This window comes from Nicotiana sylvestris, chromosome 5 (genome assembly GCF_000393655.2).
Source record: "Nicotiana sylvestris chromosome 5, ASM39365v2, whole genome shotgun sequence".
Lineage (NCBI taxonomy): Eukaryota > Viridiplantae > Streptophyta > Magnoliopsida > Solanales > Solanaceae > Nicotiana > Nicotiana sylvestris.
In genome coordinates, this window is record NC_091061.1 from 173,318,979 (window position 1) to 173,325,614 (window position 6,636).

Sequence of the window (6,636 nt, forward strand, 5' to 3'; positions counted from 1 at the left end):
ATATTCAGTGTTTGCTGGCCGTATGGATAGTGAGTTTGCTTTTGCAAGCGCTATTGTTACGTCAAATGTGCCTGCGTTCAAAGAAAAATTGTAAATTTTGCGAGGGGGGGGGGGGGAGGGTTTGTTCTTGCTCCTGTCAGCTGACCTTGCTTTGCTTCGTTCTGAAAGCCTTTTGAGTTCCCCTGGGTGACACCTGACTGTTATGGAAGTAGAGTTTTAAAAAATATACAATTTGATAAAAAATAGAGTTATTTCAGAAATATATTGATACATTTAGATGAACTAGTGACTATGAAACGTCTCAAAGGCATTGCAAATATCTCATATTGGAATTTTTAGGGTCCTCCTCAAAATTCTTCCCCAGTTTGGTAGATGATCTTTAATTGTTTGCGGATGACAGAACCCTGCCGAACCCTCTCCGGAATTTTGAGATTCCTTCTCAAAATTCTGCCCCAGTTCTTGACTGATTACTGACTTCTTGGCATGCGATGGAATTGGCTAGACTTGCTCTGGAATTTTGAGGGTCCTCCTCAAAATTCTGCCCCAGTTTTTGAGCTCGGTGGAAAATGACAATTTTATTATGATATGACCGAACCCATAAGGTTGCCTACGTATCCCCTCTTAAATGGGAATTAGGTCAAGTGTAGTTCAATTACATCAAATGAGGAAATGTAAAGTATCTAAGCATAGTATCTCTTGACTGCGTCTGAATTGATCGGTTTTGGCCAGACTTCTCCATCCATTTCTACAAGTATCAGTGCTCCTCCTGTTAACACTCAGTGAACCATGTATGGACCTTGTTAGTTGGGAGAGAATTTCCCTTTGGCCTCATCTTGATGTGGGAAGATTTTCTTCAATACCAGCTGCCCTGGTGTGAACTGCCGTGGTTTGACTCTTTTGTTGAAGGCTCTGGACATTCTGTTCTGATAAAGTTGGTCGTGACATACTGCGTTCATTCTCTTTCCATCGATAAGGGTCAATTGTTCATAGCGACTCCTTATCCATTCTACATCGCTGAGTTCAGCTTCTTGTATGATTCTTAAAGAAGGAATCTCCACCTCGATTGGGATGACAGACTCGATACCATAAACCAACATGTAGGGAGCTTCCCCGGTTGATGTGCGAACCATGGTGCGGTACCCTAATAAATCAAAAGGTAGCTTCTCGTGCCATTACTTGTGGTTCTCTACCATTTTCCTTAATATCTTCTTGATGTTTTTGTTGGCGGCTTATATGGATCCATTCATCTGAGGTTTGTAGGCTGTTAAATTCTTATGCTTGATTTTGAAAGCTTCACATATAGCTTTCATTAGATCACTGTTGAGATTGGCGGAGTTTTCAGTAATAATGGACTCGGGAACTCTGGATCGCCAGATGATACGATTTTTTAAAAAATATGTGACAACTTTCTTGGTTACAGCTTTGTAAGATGCAGCCTCTACCCATTTTGTGAAGTAATCAATGGCTACTAAAATAAACTTGTGTCCATTTGAAGAAGTAGGCTCAATTGGACCAATAACATCCATTCCCCAAGCGGCAAATGGCCATGGAGAGCTTGTTGCATTGAGCTCATTTGGCGGTACTTTTATCATGTCAGCATGCACTTGACATTGAAAGCATTTGCGGACATACTGAATGCAATCCGTCTCCATGGTCATCCAAAAGTAATCTGCCCTGAGTATCTTCTTAGCCAAGACAAAACCATTCATGTGTGGACCATAGGTCCCTGCATGCACATCCTCAAGTAGCTTAGAAGCTTCCTTTGCGTCGACACATCTTAGTAGACCCAGATCAGGAGTTCTTCTGTACAAGTTTCCTCCGCTGTGGAAGAAGTAATTTGACAATCTTCAGAGTGTGCATTTCTGGGTGTGATTTGCATGCTCCGGGTATTCTCCTTTTGATAAGTACTCTTGGATGCCATGGAACCAAAGCTTTTCATCTGCTTCTTCTTTGACATGAGCATAATACGCTGGTTGTTTATGGATCCTCAATGGGATCAATGTAGTTCTTATCTAGATGTTGTATCATGGATGACAGAGTGGCCAATGCATCGGCAAACTCATTCTGAATTCTGGGAACATGTCAGAATTCTATCTTTGTAAACCTCTTTCTCAATTACTGCATATGGTGCAGATACGACAATATCTCATAATTCTTGGTGGCCCACTCTTCTTGTACCTGGTGCACAAGCAAATCTGAATCACCAATCACTAACAACTCCTGAATGTTCATGTCGACTGCCATGTTGAGCTCTAGTATGTAGGCATCATATTCCGGCATGTTGTTGGTGTAGGGAAATCTTAGTTTAGCAAATACTGGATAATGCTGACCTATTTCTAATACCAAAACTGCTTCAATGACCACTCCTCTAAAAATTTTAGCTCCATCAAAGAACATCCTCCAACCGTCGTATGCTTCGGTAATGTCTTCTCCTATAAATGATATTTCTTCATCAGAAAAATACGTTTTCAAGAGTTCTTATTCTCCTCCCACCGGATTTTCAGCAAGGTGATCTACCAATGCTTGTCCCTTGACTGCCTTCTGAGTTACATAGACGATATCAAACTCACTCAGTAATATCTGCCATTCAGCCAACTTCGTAGTAGGCATGGGTTTCTAAAATATGTACTTTAGAGGATCCATCCTGGATATGAGGTATGTAGTGTAGGCACAAAAGTAATGCCTTAATTTCTGGGCTGTCCAGGTCAAAGCACAGCAAGTGCGTTCAAGCAGAGAATACCGTGCTTCATAAGGTGTGAACTTCTTACTAAAGTAATATATGACTTGCTCCTTTCTTCTTGTCTCGTCATATTGTCCCAAAACACACCCGAAGGCTCCATCCAATATAGAAAGATAGAGTAACAAAGGTCGTCCTGGTTCTGGCGAGACCAAAACTGGCGGTGTGGATAGGTACTCCTTGATTTTGTCAAAAGTTTTTTGACAATCCACGGTCCAGCTTGTTTCGACATCCTTTCTTAGCATCTTGAAGATAGGTTCAAATATGACTATGGACTGTGATATGAAGCGACTGATATAGTTGAGACGTACTAAGAAGCTCATCACATCCTTTTTGCTCTTAGGCAGTGGTAACTCTTGAATAGCCTTGACTTTAGACGGATCCAGCTCGATCCCTCGACGACTGACGATGAATCCTAGTAACTTTCCTACAAAAACCCTGAATACACACTTTGTGGGGTTCAATTTCAAATTGTACCTAATAAGCCTATCAAAGAACTTTCTCAAGTCCGCTATGTAATCTGCAGACCTCTTGGATTTGATAATGACATCGTCCACATACGCTTCCATTTCTTTGTGTATCATATCATAGAAGATGGTTGTCATGGCTCTCATGTAAGTAGCCCCAGCATTCTTCAGAACGAATGGCATCATCTTGTAACAATATACACCCCATGGTGCAATAAAATCTATCTTCTTTGCATCTTCTTCGTCCATCCAAATCTGGTGATAACCCACGAAGCAATCGACAAAGGATTGGAGTTCATGCTTGGCGTAGTTATCGATCAGGATATGTATATTTAGCAGCGGGAAGTCGTCCTTGGGACTTGCTCCATTTAAATCCCGATAGTCAACACATACTCTGACCTTCCCATCCTTCTTCGGAACTGGCATAATGTTAGCTAACCAAGTTGGATATTTGACCACCCTGAGAACTTTGGCTTTGATCTGCTTGGTAACTTCCTCCTTAATTTTCACGCTCATGTCTGGTTTGAACTTTCTGAGTTTCTGTTTTACTGGTGGACACATGGGATTAGTAGGAATCTTGTGAACCACTATGGAAGTGCTCAAACCGGTCATGTCATCATATGACCATGCGAAAATGTCCTCATATTCCTTTAGGAAATGAATGTACTCTTTATTCTCTATTGGTGAAAAGTGAATGTTGATGCGAGTCTCCTTGACGGTCTCGGCGTCTCCCAAATTTACTGCTTCGATCTCGTCCAGATTGGACTTAGTATTATTCTCAAAGTTTTCAACCTCCCTGACAATTTCCTCGGGATATCTCATCTTTTTTATCTGAATCACTATTCTCATGTTGCGTTGCCTCATTACATGTCACAATCACGGGTTCATCAGGAAAAGTAATAATAACATTGTAGATAGAAAAAGTGTAGAAATAGTAATGAATAATAAAGAGCAAGTGCATTTGATTAAAACCGAAAAATTGTCCAGACAAAGCACGACTCGATGAATCGAGCATTCATTTTAAAACAAGTAAAACTTAAAACAAAATTATGGGAAATTTTAAATGCCTAGAATGGCTTATTAAATTTTGCCAAGCTACCCAGGGACTCGGCGGGCTTGGGATGGTGTGGCAGTCCAGTTTCTGAGAACAACTCCATTCTCCACAGTCTGAATGGTGAGGTCTTCTTCCTCCTCCTCAATTATGGAACCGTTGTCCATGTCCTCATCCTCCAAGAATAAAATCTTCAACCCAGCTAGTGCTTCTTCCTCTGCAGTTCCCCATATTATGTTAGCTTGGTGAAAAGCTTGTTCTAAGCGTGGCACCGGTTTCTCAAGAGGGTAATATGGTCCATGCCATAGAGGCGACCAATCCCTATGATCTTGCCATGTATATTGGTATCCGAGCCCAAAGGTGGTACCATGATTTTTCAACTGTATTGGTTTGGTGATACCTTGGAGGTTCTTTCCCAACCCTTTGCCGGGTTCATATCCGGACCATGCTAGTATGCTTTCTATCTTGTTACTCCACCACTTATCCTTCTCGATGGCTTTGACCCGTTTGATGTGATAATAGGTTTTCCCTCCTAGCCTTCTTCTATGTCCAATGGCTGGGATGGTTTGGCTAGTGTAGATGGGGTTACTTCCATCTCCGTGAATGATTACCTCATGGCGGTTACATTAAAACTTCATGGCTTGATGTAGTGTGGAAGGCACGGCTCCAGCAGCATGGATCCATGGGTGGCCCAACAAAAGATTATATGAGGCTGGTATGTCAAGCACTTTGAATTCAACATCGAACCAAGTTGGCCCCATCTGCAAACAAAGGTTGATTTCCTCGATCGTGGCCCTCTAGGACCCATCGAAAGCCTTCACATTCATGCTTCCTACCCGTATCTCATGGAAACCTTTGTCTAACCTCTTCAGACTGTCCAATGGACAAATATTTAGGCTTGAACCTCCATCAACCAGGACCCTGGCAAAGAACTTGTCTTCAAATTGCACTGTAATATGCAATGCCCGATTTTGATTCAAACCTCGGGCGGTAGCTTATCTTCATGGAAGATAATCTTATGGCTCTCCAGCACTTGCCCAGCCATGTTTGTCATTTCTCCACCAGTGATGTTATTGGGTACATAAGCCTCACTTAGTACTTTCATCAAGGCGTTCTTGTGTGCCTCTGAATTCTGCAATAGTGACATGATAGATATCTACATAGGGACTTTATTCAGATGGTCAACAAAAAAATACTCCTTTGCATGTACTTTCCTCCACAGTTCATCTGGCCCAGTCTCAATGATAGGCTACCTAGTTGTGACCTCCTTACTTGAACCTTCTAGGTGTTCAAGTGTATAGACTTTTCCAGTTCTAGTCATCACTTATGCAGCATCGGATTCTTCTATCTTAGTCTTCCCTTCTCGCTGAGTCTCGACAACATAATCCTAGGGTATTTCTTTTGAGTTCAATGGGGGTGTGGTTGATACTTTCATAGTAAAAGGTGTGACCATTTCTACCTCAAATGGAGCGGAGGTGACTGCGAGCGGAGCTACTTCTACCTCGAATGGAACTGATGCAGTTACTTCAACCTCGATTGGTGACTGAGTCTGTACCACAATAAGAGTAAGTGTGAATGCAACATTAAAGTCATCGCCTTCTCGAATAATCCTAAAGGGTCCCATTCTTCATTTGTTTCTATCACATGTACATCATCACCTCTATGATAGGGAGGGGATTATTGCAGATATTAGGCGTGGCTTCCTTTGCTTGTATGATCTTGTTGTCAATGTGTGTCTGGGTCTTATCCTTCAATGTTCGGCTCTTAGTAGTGGTGTGCCCTTTCATACCAGAATGTATGCACAGGCTTTGTTCGGATTGACCCATTGGGATGGATTTTCTAATGCCACAGCTGGAACAAGAGTGACGTAGCCTACGACTTTCAACCTTTCATATAGTTGGTCGATGGGCTCAGCAATGGCGGTGTATTGTCTAGGTGGATTGCGGTCGAAATTGGGTCTTGGTCTTGGATAATTTTGGCGAGCTGGTGGTGATTATAAGTGGGATAGTTGGGAATTATAGGTGTGATGGACAATGGTTGGTTGGGAATATCTAGGAAATGAAGGCTGATATGTAGGTGGTGATGCTTGGTACGTGGGTGGAGGTGTTTGATATGTGGGTGGAGGTGTTTGATAGGTTAGTGGAGATTTTGGGCCTTGGGCCACCATTACTGCCCCAACATCCCTCTTTTTCGATATGCCACCTGATTGTAGTTCCTTATTTGTGGCTTGCAGTGCTTCGAAGTTCGTTACCATCCCGCTCTTGATTCTTTCTTCAATCCTTTCTCCAAGTTTGATGATGTCGAAGAACTTATGATTTTTTTATAACCATCAACCTCTTATAATATTGTGGATCTTGTTCCCTAACAAAGAATTTATTCAT